This window comes from Ischnura elegans, chromosome 6, assembly GCF_921293095.1.
Source record: "Ischnura elegans chromosome 6, ioIscEleg1.1, whole genome shotgun sequence".
NCBI lineage: Eukaryota > Metazoa > Arthropoda > Insecta > Odonata > Coenagrionidae > Ischnura > Ischnura elegans.
This window is the reverse complement of record NC_060251.1, coordinates 93,394,760-93,418,478: the sequence shown is the minus strand read 5'-3', so window position 1 is coordinate 93,418,478 and position 23,719 is coordinate 93,394,760. Positions and strand designations below refer to the sequence as shown.

At 38.6% G+C, this 23,719-nt stretch overlaps 1 protein-coding gene across 1 annotated transcript in view; it reads right to left on the bottom strand.

Moving 5' to 3' along the window:
* The window catches only part of LOC124161198, a 72,317-nt gene extending 59,100 nt beyond the window's left edge, over positions 1 to 13,217 (bottom strand). Inside the window, exon 1 of the mRNA XM_046537446.1 lies at positions 12,869 to 13,217. The gene's annotated coding sequence lies outside the window, so the exon portion shown is untranslated. The remainder of the gene's footprint in view (positions 1 to 12,868) is intronic.
* Between the last annotated feature and the right edge of the window lie 10,502 nt (positions 13,218 to 23,719).

Genomic DNA, 23,719 nt, shown 5'->3' with positions numbered 1-23,719 from the left:
AAACACACTAATGTTGTTACAAGACAAGACCCCTGTTTTTTGTATACCCCACAGTTCCGTACAACTACAGTTCAGAAATCATTTACTGTTGTTGCCTCAAAGCTGTAGAACGATTTGCCGAAACAGGTAAAAGACAGTGCATCACAGGAAATATATAAGGAAAGGATTGTCACCCACTTACTTTCTGGCGACCCATGAATACTGATCATGTAATTTTTTATCTATCTACGCATTGATGTGACTAATGTCCATTGTTGTGTGAGAAGTAGTAATTCAGTTCTTTTTTCATTTGATAAGCAAAATTTCCTTTTTAAAAGTTGTGTTATTTGTTTATTGGTATGTTTAATGTTCGTTTTTCTGTCAGAAAAAGAAATTAAGTTCTTTTCCAGTTCATTGTTAAATGATAACATTGCATACGTCTATTGGTAGCAATGCATATGACCACTTCCTTTATTTGTTTTCAGGTTGGTTTTTTACCATATTAATTGCCCTGCGCATCACTTCAATAATTTCTATGCTCCAAAGGAGTTCACTCCTAGAACAATAAATAAGTTTATTATTATTATTAAATGCGTATGTCAAAAACGTCGTGTGAACGCATACCCCAGCAAAAATTTTTGCACCGAGAGGATTAATAGTTAAGTGCAGAATCTTATGAGTACCTAATGTTCTCCCTTTGAGCGAGTAAAGAGGTGTGCCTACCCGGCAGGATGTCCAATCACAGAAGTTGTATGATTTGACGAAAAAAACGGTACTGAGAAAACGACGCAAAGGACGCGTTAAATACAACCAGAAGTAGCACTAAGGGCTTAGGGAGCATGAGATACATCTACGTACCAAATTTGGTTGCAATCCGTGTAGCCGTATGGGAATGCATAGCGGAAAGACAAACAGACATTTTCCTTCATATTTTTAGATTTTACAGGGTGCTGTCATGTTTGTCTTCGCAATGTGTCCTTCGCAAATATGTCCGAATTTGGCCCTAAATGATGATGATTTGAGTTTTTGTCGTGGGCGATTATCAGTCAAATGCTTTCAATGATTCGCACATTAGTCAAATAACCTGTTATATGAATTCATGTAAATATTGTAAAATCCATCTTTGGCGATGGCCGTGGAGAACGATCAAACTTCGTTGTAAATGGGATTTTAATGGAAGAGATGTCTCGCGGGACCTGCACTATTTTTCTGAGGACTTACTGAATGGAGCGCTACAGTATAACAATCTAAGGATTGGAACACATTCATGCGATTTAATCAAAAACTAATACCACTCTTATCTCATGGGCTACTCTATTGGCTCAAAGATATCATGAGTAAAAAGGCACTCGAATCCTATTTCTAATCGATAGTTCTTCCGCTGATCATCTATTGCTCCCAAATTTGGTCACTATCTGCTCCCACTAACCTTGGCACCCTTAATAGGGTTACAAATTTCTTTGCAAAAATTGTAAAATACAGAAATCCAAATCTCCGCGAGGCACCTAATTAATGCAGTTTTTTTCCTCTTTATCACTCCCTAGTCTCTTCCGTCTCTGACTTCAATCAGACATACAATTCATTTACAATGCCATTACCTCCCATATTATAAGTCCTGATATTGTTTTCTTGTTTAACATTAGAGTACCTTCCCGCCTCAGCATATTTCTCGTGCGGATGTAAAAATGGAGCAAATTTTGGTGCTGAAGGTCCAGTCTTGCTGCATAGTGTACGTTTTAATTCCAAATAAATAAGCAGATAAAGATTGCTATGATATGAATACGCATTTGCAAAGATTCCTTTGTTAACTGACCTTCAAGAGGGCTCAAACCGAATTTCATTGAATATTTCCTCTACGGAAATTATACTCATCTTCCTAGCCTAAATTGCATATTTCGAGTTTTATATGCCTGATATGGTAAGATTTCAACATGTCGAACTCCCGCTGAATCGCGCCTGAATCAGTTGAACTTAAATGGACCTCTTATGGGTTCTGAGTAAAAGAGGGGAACTGTGATTATTTTTCGGGAACTTTGCCTTTGGCGTGCCAAAAAAGACGTCAAAGAATCTGTCGGTGCTAGGGCAAAATCGAGGCTGATTCGAAAGCCTCTTATGAATTGAAAATCCGGAACGAATAAGGATTCTGAGTATCTCTAAGTCGTCTTTCCTGCACGCGACGATCAATTACATTCGATCTTTCCTCAAGAATGATTAGTGCTGTACCTAAAAAGAGAGGAGTTATCAATCGAGCCAAAAGAAACTACCGACAGCAAAAATAATCGAAGCACCAAAATTTGAATGCATAAATATTATCTCCATGCCAATTTTCACAAGATAAATAGCTTCCTTAAGTCTACTCCAAAACAACATGCTTGCTCCCTCGCAAAAACTATATTTTTGTTGTCTTTTTTATAACAATGAATTACTAAATGCACTTTTTAATGCTTTGCAACTTCTTTGCAAAAGTTTGCATATAATTTGCAGTGTAGAAATACCTTTATCGCTTAGTTGTTGCAGAATCAAAACTTCACCACGTGCTGAGCAACCGAAACCGATAAACTTTATGGCTGGAAGACGGCTCTCAATCACCTGGATAGGCTACCGAGATTTTCCGTTAGTGCTACCGAGAAAAAGATTGTTAAGTGAACATCGATAAAATCAGTTGCAATTAGTTAAGATTTTCGATAAGCGACGTAGCATTGTCGATAAAACCTGCTATAGAGAAAAGAGAAAGCCCCTATTGACGACGCTCAATCTCATAGACGATTGAGCTGTGATTAGCCGGGATAATTGGTATACCTATATTATTTACCCCAGGCTTCAACCGCGCCCATTCCGATGGTAAAATATAACTATACCCAGATATGAGAGGGAAAATTTTATTGCATTTGAGAGCTACCTCGGAGGCTCTAAGTTAAAATCATGATCCTTCCTCGCCAAATAACTAGGTCCATTGGACCTGTTTGAAAGGTCCCTCTACACAGGACCACGACAATGCATGCTTCATAAATACCCTTAATTAGTGCTCCTCTCCTCCTTTACTCTAATAATCTCCAGCCCAAAACGTTTCAAATTTATATAACAGTTGCCTTCCTTTTAAAATGTCTAAAAAAAAACAAATCTTACAGCTCAGCGCTGAACTTTTTTCAACTGTTTGATCTCCCTTTGAGGGAGGTAATAGGAAATAAATCTCCCTTTCTAGTTCCAATCTCGCCCAATAAAGTCCATTTATTATTAGTATTGTTATTATTATTACTATTGAGATGAGGATCCCAAAACTACGCTCAATATAATTTGCTGTGGAGTGAGTCACAGTCTTCATAATCATCATCGTCATCATCAAATTCGTAAATCAGTCAAAAGTGATCAATGAACGAAGTGAGTAATTGCAGTTACAGTTGTCATCTCGACATCAATTTCCCTATCATATACAGTCATGTACACAGCATTCATTATAGAATAAAAATAAATAGGTCTTTCAACACTTACCTTTGATTTTATTGGTACAGCTTCCGGAATGCGGGTATAGATCACCGTAACAAGAAAATAAGTCAATTAAAAAGGCACTACACGAAAAACTGTGGGCGAATGTTCGGAGTCGTAAAAAATCCACGGAAAAATAAACCGATAGACAAGTCTCAGTGTGTTGGGTTAGGGTGCAGATCTTCGAATGCGACTAGTTCCACCACTCTTCTTTTGAGTTAAAAACACGTCAATAATGAGTATTAACCTGAGTGTAGTTTTTGCCGACTAGCACAAGGAAGGCGCCAATAAGGTGTTCTGGAAAATGAGTCGGCTTTTCAAACTCGGAAAATCGAAAATGTTAGTGCAATGTTTGCGATGGCACGCAAGATGAACGATTCTACTCGCTAATCCAAGTCCACCTGGTACAGAAAAATCGGGTCATCTAATGAGTAATGTCTTCTTTTTCGAGACGGCAACCTGACGAATTCATTTCGTAACCTCTCATTCTGAGCGGAATGGGTAGACTAAGATCTATTGGCTCGCGGCATGGCCGGCAGGCTTAACGATAAGATATGGCGGATAATCTCAGATGATTATTGGCGCCTACGTATTATGCGCATGCGCAGTCAATCGGTGACGTTATTCCATAGGTGTGGCTTCAATCATAAGAAAGGGAGAATGTTTCCGTATAAGGATGTCTCTTAACGAGGCGATGAATAGGTATACAAACATGCGTCTCTATATACGTCACATGCACTTAGAGTAAGAAAAAAAAATTAGAGGGCGAATAGCTACCACCCTCTTCGGTAATCACATAAACCTATCATATTTATCACATGACGTGGGAAACTTACGTGTCAATGCATTGGCGTCGTCAGCATCAACAATTTGGTGGGGACAAAAGGGGGGTCCGGGGCACCCCCCCCCCCGGGACAGGACGGAGGGTCCGGGGGTCCTTCCCCGGAAAATTTTAAATATTGGGGGGGACGCGTCCCCCATGTCCTATGGCGGCGACGCCCATGTATCAATGAGCATGGCACGACAATTTAGACACATTTCAACGCTACGATATTTTGGTAACTATGCATCCAGTAATATTTCGCGATGTTCAGCTGTTACATGTAATCCTAGCGTGGCGAGGTTCTTGTATTATGACGATAATAAGTTCCGATATTCGGCTATTCTTAGCGTTGTTGCGTTGTGTCGATGCGCTATTTTTCCTGTCGATCTATTGCAATTGAAGTATGGGTTTTCATCGTAATTCGAAAGTGGTTGTAATGGTGTGTTTTGTGTTCCGTGTAGAGATTGTTCGAGTGAGTTGGCTATTTCGTTCAGATATTGAGTAGGCGGTTTTGTTTGAGGTTATCGTGTATGTACTTGTTGAAAACGAACCAGAGGGTGCCGGCGATTGTCCTTAATGCCTTGTACTGGATTATTGTTAGTCTGTGTAAGAGTCAGGGATGGCAAGGGAAACTAAACGAAAGTCAAATCCAGTGATATTTCAATAGTTTCGTTTCCGGGAGCGAAACGTAGAAACGAAATGACATGAAATTAAACCCGGGGAGCTAAACTCAGGGTCGAAACGAAATCGGAGTTAAAAGTATTTCGGGTCGAAACTAAAGTAAAACTCTGGGGTGAAACGAAACGCAGATGATGTTTTACACCGGAAGGACCACGTGCTTCACCTTCGAACAGTTTAGTTTCGACCTACGCACCGAGTACGAAGAATGGTTGAATGAAGTAAAGGTTCGGCCTACCGCCATTGAATGCATGAGACACTCATAATTTTTACCGCTAACAGGAGAGGGGTGATTGCAAACCGGCCATTCGATTTTTATGCTCAATGTTTTAACCGCTCTACACGTATGTCAAACGTAATGGGTCGAAACTATTCCCTCTTATCCCTCCCACTCAACTTTTGGGATCGAAACTTCACTACGAGCAGCGGAGTTTCGATTAATTTAGCGTAGTTACAGGGAGTAAAGTTTCATGCGTGTTTAGTAAAGTTTCAAGTCTTCTTGCAGCCTCGGAAAAAACCGAGGCGCAGCGATCGATAGTTTTGACAAAATAATACTTCGTAATACGCATAATCTCTTTGAAATAGCCTGTGTTTGAAAAAGCACGACCCGGGTTTCTTAACGTTGTTACATGGTCAGGTGCATCGATCACGCATGCATCTCCGTAAATTACAAGCCCGGTGCCTCAGTAAGAGCATCTATCAGTCGGTAAAGAGTGTGGTGAGTTGAGAGGGATGGAGGGGGAAGGTGGGTTTCCCTGTTTTGATGGTCTTCAACCAGCTGATGGAGGCAGGGAGGGTGAAATGGGTGAGGAAACACGGGGCTAATTAGGGTTAGAGTGCATGAGGAAGGAAGGATTGCTTTTTACTATTTTGTTTTTTTGATACAGTATCATGGATTATTATAAATCTCATATTTGTTATAACAATGAAAAACGTTCAAGACCAACGTTTTTGAAGTTTTATGTTCTTTTTTCAAGGTTTTCATTCAATTAGTTGTTTATAGTTTCTATGGGTAGACTAATTTTGGAATTAAATTTCGACTTTGACGCAGACCGTTGCCGCCAGTGGCGCAGCGACGGGGGTTTTGGGGGATGAAACCCCCCCCCCCAGAGCTTGGAGAAATTTTTAAGTTTAATCCATTTTGCTTAATTGGATTGATAATACTTATAGAATAGTATAAGAATTAATAAAATATCCCTCAGAAAGCCGTAAAACTCACCATTTTGAACCATTTATGTTATAATTCCACAATTAATTAATCTCGCACATACCGCTTATCCTGTTGGGTATTCTATACCCCTACACACCACGGTATTAGTTGCACCTAAACCCCCCCTAGCCTTAATTCCTAGCTGCGCCCCTAGTTGCCGCAAAATTATTAACTAACGGAACCACCTCCTCATCCCCAACTCCTATTCCCCGATCTAATTTCCTTACATATTTCCTTGCTTTTTGCAATTGTGGATCACAAAACCAAAATTTCATGCGCTTATATCCAGAATGCAGCTGGTGCAGTCATTATCCCTAAGTTTTATATGATTAATTACCGTTCGAAAAAAATATAAAGTGTTACAGCGAATTGAAAATGATTTGAAACCTTCAATAAATTTAAAACGAATGAATGAGGATCAAAACTTCCCTCGTAATTTTTTTTAGGTCGTTAACTAGTTTAGTATTTCTTCATATATATTTTAGAGCCTAACCATTCCTAATTCCTAACTCTTATGTGTCCCATTATTGTTAAAAAGGTACGTAAAGCTGTTGCACAGAATTTAAAAGTATTTAATGTATATAAAGAACTACAAGGCGAGTGAACGATCGAAAAGAAAGTTTTGGATGAAGTTTTTCATGTCGGGGACACGATCTTATTATTATCACAATCTAAGTCGCACGTTTACTCCATTAGGCCACCACAACTACAGATAGGGTACAGGGATGCCGACTTACAAAAAATATTAGGGGGGCCCAAGCCAGGAATCTTGCCAAAGGAAAGTTTATAAGTAGTGAGTTCTAAGTTTTTTAAGTATTTTAGAAGAGTCATATGATCAACATTAGAACCCTGATAATTCGAATCTCGATGACTGGACACTCCGGGGAAAATCGACAAGCCTGACACATTTTTTCCTCACACGCATAACGAATTTTTGAGGGGGCTCGGGTCCCCTCAGGCCCCATGGAGGTGGCGCCGCAGATAGGGTTTGTGTTATAAAAACAAACCAACAGTGAAACTGGACAAATAGAAAGTAAATCGAAACTTGAAGCATTTACGTGGTGGAAGGGCTCCATATTAATAATGAAAAACACTTTGTTACTTCCACAATTTTGTGGAAGTAACAGTGTTTTTCATTATTAAAATAGAAAGTAAATGCACACGAAATAATCATTAAAATTGACGTTAATCGAAATAGAATGATCAATTTGCAAGTAAAATCTCCCTCTGAGTTAATATGTCTTTACGCACACATGAAATATTTTTGATGAGTAATAAAGGAAAACAAAAAGAGTAAGGAAAACTAAAATTCCTCGAGAAGTAGAAGTGGCGCCACAAGCTTAGTCCTAAAACTTTTGAAAGTGACTGTACATAACAGAAGGGTCGGAATTAAATGGTTTTTAGGGTAGTTGTAACACGCAAATTAAGAGTAAATGATACTATAGACTATTGTAAATTTATATGGAGGGACATTTAATTTATTTCCGTGTTCCCAACGCCGCATTAAAATTGATGGGCTTTTGTTTCTTGTACTTGTCATGCAACTGGTGGTATTCAGCTCAAGTTATCCAATAAGTCGAGCTTTGAATGATTTTCCACTCATCTTATTCTCAAAAATAAGTTCGTAGGCTCTGGTAATCAGTACACGGCAGTAATATTAAAGACTCCAAGAAAGGTGATCAAATATGTCATCGTAATTTTACACAAAAATGTTGTAAGCAGAACAATTTCACGAGATACATGTGGCTTAAATAATGGAGTAAAATTATTTAATCCTGATGGTTCACAATCGCATCTGGTCCTTTTCCATTTATTTTTGACGTTAAAGTCTTATAATGACTGGATTTGCTGGTAATTTTACCTACTGAAGCAATAAAAAAATGCATATAATATATTTCAAGTTATGAGCTAGCCTACAATATTACAGGCTTAAATCCTCCTTCTTCCATCATTACAATGCATTTTGTGATAAAAACTCAATTGCGCATGAATCACTTCCTCACTCTATTTTTCAATTAAATTTTTATTTGCTCCCAAGAAAATAGTCTGATGCCCATGTTACATGGTAATGAGTGGCGAGTAACTGTGTGGTTGATCAGGGGGGCTGTATATATTTAGAACTACTCAAAGAGCAATACTCATACTATTAACTTCATAAATATACTTTAGAAGGGATATGGATGCACAAGAGTAGAGTTAAATTCATGCTAGCAACGTATATATTTTGGCATATAATATTGCGGAAGAGGGTATGCTTGAATTTCGTAACTGCCTCTCACAAGAATTACCTATTGGTCACGTCATTACGGTTGTTTCAAAATCCGTGTGATATTTCGGAAGCTTGACTGTACTGGCATTAAGTTCGCCGGGTCAGCAAGTATCCTATTAAACAGTTGCCGCCAATCGCAGTCATCAGTTCAAAGGAAACGTTCAGATACAGGAATATTAAGTGAACTTTTTTTCAGATCCACAATGAAATTGAAATACCGAAGAATGATGCAGTTAAAATGGATCGACCATTGTAAGTAGCGAGGGATTTTTAAGAAGAGAAGAGGAAAGAGTTTTCTTCCTGAAACCCTATGAAGAAGACACAACCAGCCACATTGCGAGACATATTGGCCAGATGAAAACAATCGAAGAGGGAAAAATGAACTGGAAGAAAGGCCGTTAAGAGAGCAGAGTGGAGAGCTGCGTTAATCTCCCGATTTGATGACTCATATGACTGTAGAATGGCAAAGTCATAGCTTTAATTTGTGATAATAAGAGGTAATCCGATGATTTGCGATGAAAATCTTACGTGTGATTTTCTAACTTTTTGATTTAAGGCCAATACATTAGTCACAACAACAGTTTAACCGTATTTTACTGTCTGAATACGGTATTCTAAGGGAAATGATCGACTATAACTCCTGAGTAATTTCTTTCGGGGCACTGAAATTCATACTGTAATACGCACGTGACGTTTTACATATTATATCCAAACTTCAAACCCCTACCATGAATACATCAACCACAACAACAGTTTAACCATATTTTACTGTCTGAATGTGGAATCCCAAGGGAAATGATCGAGTATAACTCCCGAGTCATTTCTTTCAGGGCACTGAAATTCCTACTGCAATACCCACATGACGTTTTACATATTATATCCAAATTTCAGACCCTTAATACATATTGCTACAAAAATTACGTATCGCGTGGTGTTAACATGAGAATTATAATAAATCAATGAAAATCCTTCCTAACTTAGAGCAAAGTAACGGAACAGGAATACACCTATAGTATACACATTACTGCAAATACCAATACTGGTGAAAAATTAAATTTTACCCGAATTACCCCATTTATAACGCTCCCTAATGAACCACAATGGCGTCAATCAATAACCGATTAGGTTATTCCACTCCATTATCCCTCTGTGTAGGAAGCATTCCTTCAGAATTCCAGTTTTATGTCTCTTGATATACTTAATTTTGAATTAGTGATCGATCCTTATTATGTTAAATCTTTCTGCGCCAGATCCCACACGCTAGCTGCATATATTCAAGGTGTGGTCGGACAAGTGCGAAACAGCTCTTCTCTAATACATTTTCTTCCGAAAATCTTCCCACAATACGCTTGATGAATCCTACATTCTTAAGGGCTCTTGTAATTGAAGTTGTAATTATAATAAAAATTGTTATTAAATTAAAATATTTTTTTGAGAAAATAATTTTAAAAACTAATAAAGTGCTGTTATGATTTATTTTTTATTTTTGTTTCATTCACCTTTTCCATGCAAAAATGTTACAACTTGAACGACCAAAGCCCCTTATGGGTTTGATCCTGGGTACGCCCTTGGCCACAAATATTCGTTGTGTTTCCCACGAAAAGTTCAAAGTTATTATAACTCCCAGTTACTTCATTTCATCTGTTGCTTTTATGCTAACACCATCCCCAGTGTAAGCAAGGGAATTGTTGGACGACATCTGCAAGAAATGTACCGACATGCATTTACTCGAGTTAAGTTCGAGTACCCACTGTTGGCTCCACAAATGAACGATGTTTAAATCCGATGTTACACTTTCAATGTCAGAGAGGTCACTAACTCCGCGAGAGATGACAGCGTCGTCAGAAAATAAGCGTATCTTTCTGCAGATTCGGGAGCACAGGTCATTATTATTCTAATATGCTCTGGAAATGTATGCCAATGTCATGCCAATGCAGATCGAAATATGATCGGCGCGATGCCATATGCTCTCAACCAAAATGCATGGCGTGAACCACTTTTTGGAAGGCGGTTGAGAAGCTTCCTCTTCAGCGACTCATATGCGATAATACGGAAGATCGTGCATGCCCGTAGACGATGCCTTACCTCCCGAGGGAGTCCCCGAGAATATGCCGGTGTCCTACCAGCGAAAGAAGCAGACACCTTATTGTGCAACGCAGTATTATAACGGTTGATTGTCTCCACGACTATTTCAACCTCGTCATCACTGGTCAATTTCCTATGGGGAGGTTTTCCAGTCTAGTTCACCAAAAATTTTAAGCTTCAATTGCGGATGAATTTTTCGGTGTAATTTCAATAGGACACAAACCACAGAAAAAAGTATTTTGATCGCTCGGTATTTGAACCAGCCGAGTCGTGTTTGAAAATTTCTACTCTATTATATCGAAAATTTCCTGCTGTACTGGGGGGGGGGGGGGCCCACAGTGATTATGATTTTAACCCTTGACCACCTAGCGTATATTTTTATCACATCCTATGCCTCACAGCCTATCATAGGTCTGTCAGACCTCAGGGTGAAATAATTCAATTTCGTAAAATTTGCCCAGAAAGGTTTGGTTATTAATTAATAGTCGGTTAGGAGCATATGAAACTATGCATTAAAAATAAAGGAACATGAAAATGAACTTTCTCTTTCTGTATTTAATCTCTGATAAGTGTAAACAACTTGCGTACATACGCACATATATGAAAAATGAGATCCACAAAAATTATCATGTGGTATGGTATTTAAGTTGTAACCTTTTTTTTAATTGTTCAGTGAACAATGAACCTAGAAAAAATTAAATTTTAATTGAAATTAAAAAAATAAAAACAAAAATATTTCAAACTTTTTCACGGCAGCGAAAACAAAACTTGTTTGAGCATTCGAGGTAAATTGGTGCTTTGAATTAGACACAAATATTATATTTTGCGGCTGTATCTTCTATAGCGAGGCGTATATGAAAGGGGCAATAAAAATAATCAGATTACTTGAACCAGTTTTTTTTGCTATTATAAAATACTAAGTTTTCATTAGTTGCTGTACACTGTATGCATGCTCATTGTAAACGTTTTATATAAAAATGAAAACAATAATAAAGATGTTGGAATATAAAAGAGAACCAAATGCTTTTTGATAGGGTTATTGGAAAAGGTAATTTTAGTGGTTTCTTGAGGCCGCTATACTCGGCGAATGATCATGCGCACGATTATGCTGAAAGATCATGCGGATGAAATCATTCGCCGTGTGTAACGGAAAAATTCGCGAATGAACAGTCATGCGCATGGTCATTCAGTGAAAATTAGAACATGTTCTATTTTGTTCGCATGAACCTATGAATGATCACGTGATCATTCACCATTATCATTCGCATGATCGTTCACCGTGTATAAATTTTACTATTGCCTTTAGATGTTGACACAGTTTCAAGGAATAAATTCAATTAATAGTAGATGATATTTTTTATTTTAGTTAAAAATTTAATAACGCTACAGATAAATATAAAATTTCGAGTCCCGCCTGGGTTAAGTTACCCCTATTCAGGGCATGGTTGTTTGTGTACGTTAAAATTGTTAACATGTTAATAACCCCGATGTAAAAGGCCGTATAGAGCTGTTTTTGGTGGTATGGAAATAAATAAATAAATAAACAACCATAAAATAGTATTTTATTTTATAAATTGTGAAATTCTCACTTTCGAAGTATTTTTACGCACGAAATTGCTATATTTATGTATTACCTTTTATCTGGAATTTAAGAGCTAGAATGGCGTCAAAATATCCATTTACGGGCATGAAATTTCCTAAAATCTGAATGGGGGCCCATCACCCCGGACCGCCCCTGGAACTGATCCTTCCCTCCAACTAAGCCTTCTATAACTCGGACAAACGCTCATCCCAATTCTTTTCTCGTATCTATTTGTAATCTCAGGAATTCCTTGCTGTTATTTATAGAGGATTCTTCTTCTCTATTCAATTTCAAATAAAAGATTTTTAATAATTAATCAGAGAGAACTTAAGTCAGTAATTACATTTATTTTTATGGTATCAATTATATTTGTTTGGTGTAAATTATAGTTACGTCGATAAATTATATTTAATTTTATGGTGTGCTATCAAAAGTTATCTGAAGTTTTCTTCTCTGAATTTTTTCCTCTTCCTCTTGATCGATTCTGTTTGTTCTTATTGCTAACTTAATGTTATTTTTGCTTTCGATATTTTGTTTTAGTTGCAAATAGAATTATGCCTGGTATATTTTTAATTTTTGTTGTTTGAGCAGAAATCGTGGTATTTTGTATTTGCTCTGGTGGGGAAACCCTGGGTTCTAATACACTTTCATTCATTGATAGGTAGAATACTTAAATAATGACTCAATGAGGCGAAAAGTAACGAGTAAAAATGATCAATGATAATAATTCAAAAGTAGTCTGGGCTAATTAGTAATTACCGGTCTCTGTAGGCCGTTGATGTCTCGAGTTGCACCGCCGCCAGGAGAGCGGCCGTCGAGGACAGGGAAGCCGCCAGGGCGCGGGCCGAAGCACCGGCAAACACGGTCTTCAACGAAGCGAATTCACAGGTGACGGAGGACGACGAAGCGACACCTAGGTAAGAAGGGCCCGGCCGACCGCTCTTCGACGACAAACACTCGTCCGTCGACACGATACGACGTAACTGTCTCTCATCCGGTGATGTCCCGGACCGACCGTTCTCTTGATATTGTCTCTCCGTCGCCCACAAAACTGAAGATTTGAAGCACTCGCGACAAATACAAGTGATAGAGAAAATAGCGATCTCGTACAGCACGATTTTTTCTCGTGCAATTTATTGAAGGATATTTTTAGTTAATTGAATGATATGATTATTTTTAATTATTCACTCCGTTAGTTCCAAACTGTTCACGTTCACTCCTGTTGAATTTTGCCTCGGCACTTATTTTTTTTTACTAAGGCCAAACTTTTTTTTATGGCGCCTAGCCAGCAAAACGCACCAATGAAGACGTGAATCATTCGCGACGAACAAAAATGATGGATAAATTAGCGAAAGATCAATCTCGTACCACGCGAATATTTCTTGTGCAATTTATTGAAGGCTATTTCGAGGTCACCTCTGTTCGCCTTTGGCTCAGCACTAAATTTTCTTCGAACTTTTTCTCGATTGCCTCTCGTCAGCAAAACGCACCACTGAAGATATAGATCACTCGCGACAAACAAAAATGATGTAGAGATTAGCGCAAGATTAATTTCGTACCACACGAATTTCTCGTGCGGGTGATTGAACGATATTACGCACACTAATTCACATCTGTGATCACATCACATATGGCAATGGAGAAACTGAGACCTTGGAACTTCTTCGTCCAAAAAACTGAGATTTTTAATTATTTAAATATTCCGATGTGAAGGAACACGAGATAAGTTTCCGTGGCAATCCAATAGTTTGCGATTCACTACCTGTTTCACCTTTGCTTAGTTGGAGACTTCACGGATGTCAATCACTATAATCTCTGGGGATAGACGATATCTCATACGTACTATTTGATGGAGTGATCAGAACTTTCCTGCTCATTCAAAACCATTTGAATGGCTTGTCCGTTTTTCTTGGCTGGAGACGTATGACTAGTGTGCTGGTGGCAAATAGAATTGTTACACGCTTTTAAACTTTGCTTAACTTTTGTTTTAGTAGTTGATTGGCCTTGATTAAACTTTAAATATTTTCCGTATACATCAGCCCACCTTTTCTCAAGTTTAACCCAATGATAAGAACGCATACGATCACTAGTCCTATTTTCAGGAATCAATCTGTTTTTCCATCAATGCTGGAGAAAATCTTGCCTTACTGTTCCCCTCTGTAAACGAATTCGACAGTCGGAATTGCATTCACACAGTTAATTTCTCACTTTTTAGAGTCGATTAGTTTCCAGCGAGGAATTGATTTTGTTTCCTGAGTTACCGTGATGTCTTTTCCGAGTATACTTTAATGGATCTCCAAAAATACTTTGGCACAGATGGACGCAGAACTCCCAGGATATCCAATGCAATATCCGTATTGCAGGAGAAGATGGTGTCAAAGTCTCACTTGAAATTGCAACCTTAATCTCTCCTGCTATCACTTAGTGATCCAAGTGTGGTCCCGCGTTGAAGGAGGCACGTAAAAATTGTCTCCTAATGAACGTCTAGTCCCAGTCTCCCAATCTCTTCAAGTGTAAGTGAAGGAATGGAGGAAACACTGCTGTTTGATCCGTCTGCTAATGCTACCTTACTCTCTCCTCCGGTCAGTGAGCGATGTAAACGTAATCCCGCACTGCATAGAAGGCCTTTGACGAGTCCAGAACGTTTCCTGGTGTAGATATGGAAGGAACACTCCCTTGCCCTTAGTCACGTCTCGTTTCTGAAAAATCCTGTAGGTTTCTCCTCACGCCTCACTCACCTCCTCTACACTTTATGAGTTCCCATTTTTCTCACCCTCAAAACTGGGTGACTGTCGCATTCTCTGCAAGCAAGGCAAGGACTAATGGCGGCACCACCTTCGCCTCAGCCCGCTCGTCTGTTCAAACTAAACAATGAACGAGGTACCGACGAATCGGGGAGCGCGCGCCCTGGTGACGTAATAAACAAACTAACTCCTTCGTGGGTGGGGGGGAGGGATTCTTTCCTCTCTGGTGAGGAAAATAGAGCGAGGAAAGGGCGCTGTGATATCCCGTACATTCACACTTCGAAGGTGGCCACGCGCGCCCACAATCGTTCATGCCGAATCATCAAGGCATGTCCCTAAGCCGCACGGTGGTGGAGAAGGCCGATCTGGCAGGAAAAAAGTCAAACAATGAAGTTGGAGTTAATAACGAGGGAATTTGCTAGTGGAAGAGTTAATGAGTTGTTGTTTAAGGAAATATATTCTTTTCACAGATTTTTTTCATAGCGTAATCCACTGTAATCCGTAATTAGTATGATTCCAGAGTATTCATGATTTTCCAATGTCGGTCAATTACTTTTAGGCGTCAGAATCAAAGATACAGAAACCATATTATTGGAATATGTCCATGTAAATTAGAAGAAAAGAGAATTGCATTTAAAGTTAATACAGTGAAACCTCGGTTAGCGAACGCCTCTGATAACAAACAATTCGGATAACAAGCAAAAATTTCGCTAAAACTTTGCTTCGGATAGCGAACAAAATTTCGGTTGGCGAACAAATGTGTAGCAGCCATGTTTGTGTTCGGTGCTGTGCGATCCCAAATGGATACAAAGTAATACAATGTCTACAATAGTAAGTCTACAAGTAATACAATGTAATGCAATACCTATATACCCTTTAACTTTCATATAATAGCGAGTCAATAGGAGATGGGAACCAATTACTCCTATTACCTTTGTTTCTTATGGTGAGAATTCTTTCGGATCGCGAACATTTCGGATAACGACCAACTTTCTAAAACGGATTGTGGTCGTTACCCGAGGTTCTACTGTACATCATTTGGACAGCACAATACAACTTATTCTGTAGGATTTGATTGCTGAAAACAAACTAATCAGAATTGTAATCAGCGTGCTAAGTTTTACCGCGGCCACGACATATCCTACGAGATGTACAGAACATAATACATCTTCCCCCACTTATATTTTGTCAGCCGACTCGAAGCGCGAGAAATGAAATTAAATGAAAAGTGAAAATTTTCAAGCGCGCGAAAACGCGACGGCTAAGTATGAAAGTATGAATGCTGGGAAAACTCCGTGTGACGTCGTTCTGGTTCCCGCTGCCGCAAGTGAGGTGACCTTGGGGCGAGGCTTTGAGCGCTGATACGACGCAGGATGCTAGGAGGTAGAAGAGTACCCTGCCAGCTGGTAGCGCTTGGCTTAAATAAGGATTATTAATACTTTATCAAACGAAGAAAACTTTCCGACCTTAGACAGTTTTAATATTAGGTGATTATTAAGACGTTTCCCTGAGCTCTGTGCCTCATGCATGCATTGGTAACCTCAGGCTATGTAAAACTCCTATCTACTCGTATAAAAACTAGGTCCCTGTGACGTCACGTGGAGTGGCATCGCATGGGCGCCAATCTGGCCTCAGCGCTCAGAGCCTCGCCCCAAGGTCACCTCACTTGCGGCAGCGGGAACCAGCACGACTTCACACGGGAGTTTTCCCGTCATTCATACTTACCCGTCGCGCTTTCGCGCGCTTGAAATTTTTCACTTTTCGTTTAATCGCGAAAAATAGATATCGTCATTTAAAAATCTAAAAGCGTGAAATACGTACTCCAGGAGTTATAATCTTTCGATTTAGGCAATAAAAAAGTAATAGGAAACCACCCTATTGGAGCGTTGGATAGTCCCATGTCTCCATTGTGTCTTCTACTACCATCTATAACAGTGTGGCCGTGACTCACGGGTTGGAATTTGTCAGAAACGATTAGCATTTATCACACTCATTCATTCTGCTTTATGCCTATTCTTTTCGAAATGAAATCTTCAGCTATGTATATATTTAAATTTATTTATCACTCAGAAATAAGTAGTTAGATATTACTAATATTCACGTTTGACGATACAAGTTATCCAGTCAATGGATATTAATGCATAGGGTTGCATGGGCACCCCCTGACATCACTGAATCTGAAGCTGTTCTCTCTCTCTTTCTTCTCTGCAGGTGACGGTAGGTAATAATCGAGGGAGTGGATGGTCGGTGAAGACGCGAGCCGTGCAGTGAAAGTGAGTGATTGTGTGTAAGTGCCTGTGTAAATTTACAGTCCAATAGCCTGTTTTAATTTGCATCATATTCTACTCATTAGGACGCTGCATCGGCGGTGTTTAATAAGTGCATTGTGTGTTTTTTTTATTCGATACTCAAAGACTCGTTAGAACAAACCTGCCGCCTTCAACGTGCTGCTCTCCGAGGGTCTGGTTAGGCGAAGATCTGCCAATGATATGCATATATTTTTAATAGGCACCTACTCACCCTACCAATAGTTTCCAAGACCGCCATTTCACCTTCTCATCCAATACTTCCTCCTAGGCCGTCCTAGGTCAATCAATACTGTTAGCTCCGCAGCCCTACATCAGGGGCCTTCAATAATCAGGCGCACAAAATGAGAAGGAAAAGGAAAAAAATAAGCCCCTATCACCAAATTACCTTAAGCTACCCTTTCTTCCATGACAGCCAATGTGGTTATACTACAAGGCTTTGCTAAAATGAAGACGGACAATTAAGTTTCCTCAGCCATGAATTATTAACGGGATGCTTATGAAAAGTGGTTTTTTTCTGCGTTTTATTGAGATTTAATTCTTCACTAACCATATTTTTCTTTCGCATCAGAGTTTCCATCAGCAGTTACATGAATTACACGAAAAATAGCTGCATGAAATTATTCTAAGGCAAACAGTGCGCATTTTCAGTGTAACATATGGAGACGAGATATCTATTATATCAAGAAATTTGCTGAATGTTACGTTGAAATAAGTAGAATCCAATTATAATGGGGCATTCTTTTATTTAATCTACCGGAGTTTCTTCTTGCAATTTTTAGAGCAGTTTCGGTGCTGCATCTAATCTGCTACCATAAAAAAGGAATACTCGAATAAAATATATGGAACAGGTAAAGAAGGATGTGAAAGAGAAGTACGTAGCTATGAATATATTTGTGGACAGGATAATTAAGAAAAGATCTTGCATCGCACCAATCTTGGGATTGCTGTCCAGTGATGACGATGATTCAATCCTAAGTCGACCAGTAGGCCATATAAATGGAATAAATATTAGAAACAGAGTCTGCTAGAAACAGTACTATATGAAATCGTATTTTAAAAAAACATTTAACATAATACCAAAAACAAGAAACACTCAATATAAGACCAAGACATATGCACACGATATTTTGTCACATACCTGATAAAATACAAAGGATAAATGTAATGGGAATATTTCCTAAGATAATGTGTTTCTGGACAAATATATTTAAAAGATTAAGGTGAAAATCCTTGATCCCGGAGGAAGAGTGGAAAATCAGAGGACATCAGGTGGGTATGTAGATCATAGCTATAATTGAAAGAAACGATACAATTCAAATGAGAAAGCTGGATGGCTTGTAAAAGTCATAAAATATCAATGGTCAATGATATTCCTCAATCCTTCGCTGAGATGACCACCTAAAGTTTTTCAGCAAAAAAAAGTAATCTCAAGGATTTTCACAAAACTTATAGCAAATACGGATAAATAGTTTACAAAACTGGGTAGTGACGGGGTCTTCAGAGATAAACTCTGTATTTGTTATAAGTTTTGCCGTCGCGTTTTCGCGCACTGGAGAATTTTCACTTTTCATTTTATCGCGAAAAATAGATATCGTAATTTTAAAAATATAAAAGAGTGAAATACGTACTCCAGGAGTAATAATCTTTCGATTTAGGCATTAAAAAAATTATAGGAAACCACCCTATTTACTTCACCTCACTCTGTTTAGAAAAGAATCACTTGTATCCCCTCATATGCGATTCAGGGGATTTTGACGACCATTACCAGGGTCACTAGTATTTGTTGTACGCGACGCTATTTGCTGCACGCAACGTTGAAACGAAGCTCAATACTGTGTGCTGAGTTTATCGCTGAGGTAGTTAAGATAGAGATTTGAAAACGCATCCGTTGCTTTTGGAAACATGCAATGTCTAATTCAGTGCCAAAATAAAAAAGAATTCACTCTTAATTAATAGATCCATTTGGGATCTTGGGTGAACACCTTTTACTCTGTCAGAAAGAAATTATTTATCCAAGAAGACGCTATTGTGTTGAAGAATAAATTCTCTTTGGATGCAAAGAGCCTTTTCTAGATAGTTATTTCAGATTTAAATCTTGTTATGTTGTACTTTTAGCTCACAATGGAATTTCTGAATTAGTTATCAATAGTTTTTTTTTCTGGAGAACGGCGAAGACATATGGTACGTGGAATAGACGCAGTATTAACGCATAACTTCAGATTGAAAAATATTTTTGTTTATGCGTATCAGTATTTTCTCGGATCCCGCTGGCTATTTTCTTATTGACTAAGTAAATTAGGCATCAATTACCTTTTCACTTCGGCGGCTACACCACCGTTGCTGACAGCACCACGACTACTCCTGTTCTGCCCAGTTCTGCCATGCTCTGGCGGTAGCACTACAGTGAGTGACGTCACACGCCCGTGAACGGGACTTCTCTCTAGGTGGCTGAGGTAGTGTAGAATTTTTAACCTTACCATGAATGTGAAAGTATATTCTGTTTGCATGCGTAACGTTTTTATGATCGTGTGGTGCCCATGTGGGAATCTTATTGCATGATGAATGCTGGTGATTGATCACCGGCTGCCACACACCCTGCAAGTGTCTCACCGAGTATTATGAAAATTTCTCCATTTCGTTACACTTACCTGCGGCATTGCTTACCTCAATAGGTCCATTACTCAAATATAGTTTCCCTTTGACGTAATAATTGTAGAGCAGACCAATGGTGATGACGGTTTACTCTCCACCCTTCCTTCCTTACCCTTCCCTCATGGTGCAAATGACCTTATTGAAGCATTCGATCCCCTCCTCCAAGTACCATGCCGTTAAATAGGGTAGTTTCCTTCATCAAAGAAAACGAAAGGCATTGATTGCCTTTCGTTACCCACCATTATTATTCATATTATTATTAATAATATACTAATTATTTGGTTTTAGAAATATCGGTTTAGACGAATGGCAAGGGTCAATTTTATCCTCATTTGAAAAAGGGCAGATTGGCGCCCATGCGATTTCACTCCACGTGACGTCACAGGGACCTAGTTTCTACACGAGAGGATAGGAGTTTTACATCGTCTGAGGTTACCAAAGCATGCATGAGGCACAGAGCTCGGGGAAACATGTCTTAATAATTAACTATTAAAACTGGCTAAGGTCGGAAAGTTTTCTTCGTTTGATAAGGTATGAATAATCCTTATTTAAGCCAAGCGCTACCAGCTAGCATGGTACTCTGCTACCTGCTAGCATCCTGCGTCGTATCAGCGCTCAGAGCCTCGCCCCAAGGTCACCTCACTTGCGGCAGCGGGAACCTGAACGACGTCACGCGGAGTTTTACCCGGCATTCATCTGCTGGGGCAGTGCATACATGAGCACACATAAGTGTGCACTCATTTTGCAAAAAAAATAATTAGGGTAATACTGTCTAAAAATTACTATGCGCACTCATTTCCGTTGTTTGTGGCTCTAATTTTGTTGCCACTAGGGCATTTGTATTTATTCAAACTGCTTAAATTGTTTTTTGCCAGAAGCGGAAATATGCCGAGTGTAAGTGACAAATATAAATATAACTTAAGGAATGAGTCATTTATAGTTGCAAATAGACCCAAGTTAACTTTATATAAGCGCTGTTTTATTTACATGGGGCCAAAATTATTTCATTTACTGATCGCTAGAATTAAAAAAAATAAAGCCACAAATGTCACGTAGAGACTTGCTTTAGACTGGCTCTTCTCGCAAGAAACTGTTGAAAATTTATTTTAATGTTATTTATCTAAAACACTCATGTATCATTTACTGCATTATTATGTTTTTGACAGACATTTTGTTACTTGATGGTGGCTCAATTCTGGTCTTATACCTTGGAGACCACCTAAAGATCCTTCTCTTTTTTTTCATTGCATTAAAATGTAAAAACATAATGTAGGAGTAATAAATTATTATTATTATTCATACTTACCCGTCGCGTTTTCGCGCGCCTGAAAATTTTCACTTTCCATTTAATCGCGAAAAATAGATATTGTCATATAAAAACCTTAAAGCGTGAAATACGTACTCCAGTAGTAATAATCTTTCGATTTAGGCAGTAAAAATATAACAGGAAACCCCCCTATTTTTAATGGGAGACTTCTTTCTTTCCCGTATAAATCCGTAAGTCATGACGGCATAATATTTGAAATGAAACACAATCATTGTTTGTAAATAATCAATGTAAATCCTTTTTCCACTGCTTTAAATTTAAAACTTCCAATTTTTACAATTTTAATGGTAGTTATTTCTGCACATTCTGATTTTTATACATAGCACTATTTCAATTTCGCATATATATTCAGTACATAGTCAAAGGATTTTGGTTTGTCTGCTGAAACATTCCGAACAGGCATCACTGAAAGAAGAGAAAAACAGTGTTAGAGCTTATGGAGCTTTATTATGAAATTTTATTTCCAAAAAGACACCTCGTAGTAATTGAAGTGGATGGATTTTTTTCAAATTTATAATTTTTAATATTTTTTCTGACCTAGTATTTATTTGAAATTCTTTTTCTATTTAAAACTTTTTTTTTCATTTTTTGATATAAAATCGAAGATGTTGTCTTGTGGTTCCTGCTTCGCATTGGTTTCTGTTTCTGCTCTGTGACTACATCGTCACTGTGTAAATTCAACTTTGTTTTTTGAATGAATATATTATTTGTTATTATCAGGGATTGCAAATGAAACGAAACGAAAATATTTAATTTAGACCCGAAGGAAAACGAAAATACGAGGTGTAGGTTTAGACCCGTTTCCGCACAAAATTAAAAACACCAAGGAGTTCAGTTTCGACGCGTGGCGTAACTTTACTCTCAGGAAAAAGCATAATTTATCTAAACTCTGATGCTCACAGTTAGGTTTTAATTCCAGGAGTTGAGTGGAGTGGAATGAGAGGGAATAGAATCGACCCATTTCGTGACAGAATATAGAGAGGTTAAAACATTGAATTAAAAATCGAATGGTCAGTTTGCGTTCACCGTCCTCCTGTTTATGGTCAAAATATTAGTATCGCATGCAAATAATGGCGGTATGCCGAACCTCTACTTCTCCCAATCATACGTCGTACTCGGTGTCTTGGTAGAAACTAAACTGTTCGAAGGTGAAATACACCGTTCCTCCCGTGCGAAACATTATCTGTGTTAAGTTTCGTCCTAGAGGTTTGGTTTAGTTTCTACAGGTAGCAGTTGTACTCCGATTTTTTTCCACCCCGAATTTAGCTCCACGAGTTTAATTATATTTCGTTTCGCTCCCAGGAGTGAAACTATTGAAATTTATTGTTGTGACTTTCTTTTAGTTTTATTTACCATCCCTGGCTATAAATTTCGTCTCCTAAAATTTAATCTCACGCTCGCATCCTGAAAACGCGTGTTCGGCGTTGGCGGAAAGTCAAGTCGAAGCCAAGAGAGAGTATCACCCAGCCAGCCTACGGTGCATAAACGAGGCACAAACCAAAACCCGATACCTATGGCCTGAAAAAGCTGGCAGTAGAACCAGCAAATCTGGTGCCATAGGGTCGCCCGCTGACGCTGAATAAATTGATAGCACCATACCCCATCTCAGCAGCACTTGCTACGACTGAGATAGAGCGGAAAGTGTAACTGCACAAAATGCGGACGGACTGACATGCTAAAAACTTAACGTACCTATATAGATTCATTATCAAAGTGAAGCAGCTATAACGGAATAAGAAGAAGATAGCCGGAAATGTTGGTTTGAGTGAAGGCGGAATGTGTAAGACAGAATAGAGGAAGAGGATCGGATAATACTTATTGTATATCATAGATGCAGGGTTAGATTCATAACAATTCAAAGCCGAATTCAAAGTAGCGATGGCCTTTCACCAAGGAGAACCGAAACTTGGACGCCGGAAAGCTTGAAAAATTATTTAAAGAACCGCTTACCTCAGGAATAATTTCGATTCTGATCCAAAATTGGAAAACCCTTTTTTCTCCCAGATCATAGAGAACTGTTTTCCATTCGAAGGTAGGGGGTACTGGAGTTGTTAAGAGGTCTTCTGGCGTTGATATAGTGGACGGTGCTCGGATGGATGGGCAATTGGGCTCTGTCGGATCAGGGGATGCATCCATGGGATGTTGGCAATCAACTGGTTCCGGAATATCATCGTCAACGGGAACAGAATCCAAAGAAGCCGCCGTGATCGTCGAATATTGATTGTTCTCGTTATCGAAAATGTAGTCTTCCTCTTTCTCCTCTTCCACCATCTTCTCCTTTTTCACACACGAGCCTGAAGTACGAATTCAACAGTTGAGGAGGTTGTTCTCGGAAGCTATGATATTTACAATTTTTAAAAAAATTAAAAAATACACCCTACCACATGTATTTCATCGGCATAATTCGATTTTATATTTTATAAAATTCAAATTGACAATCAAATTTTAATTCTAGTAGTTATTGCTTTGCTGGTCTATGCACACGCAAAAATTGATTTCAACTGGAAGTTGATAGTTTTTTAGGCAAATATCAGGATAGAAGTTCGAGAAAACGTTGGAATCACGATAAGAACTAAGT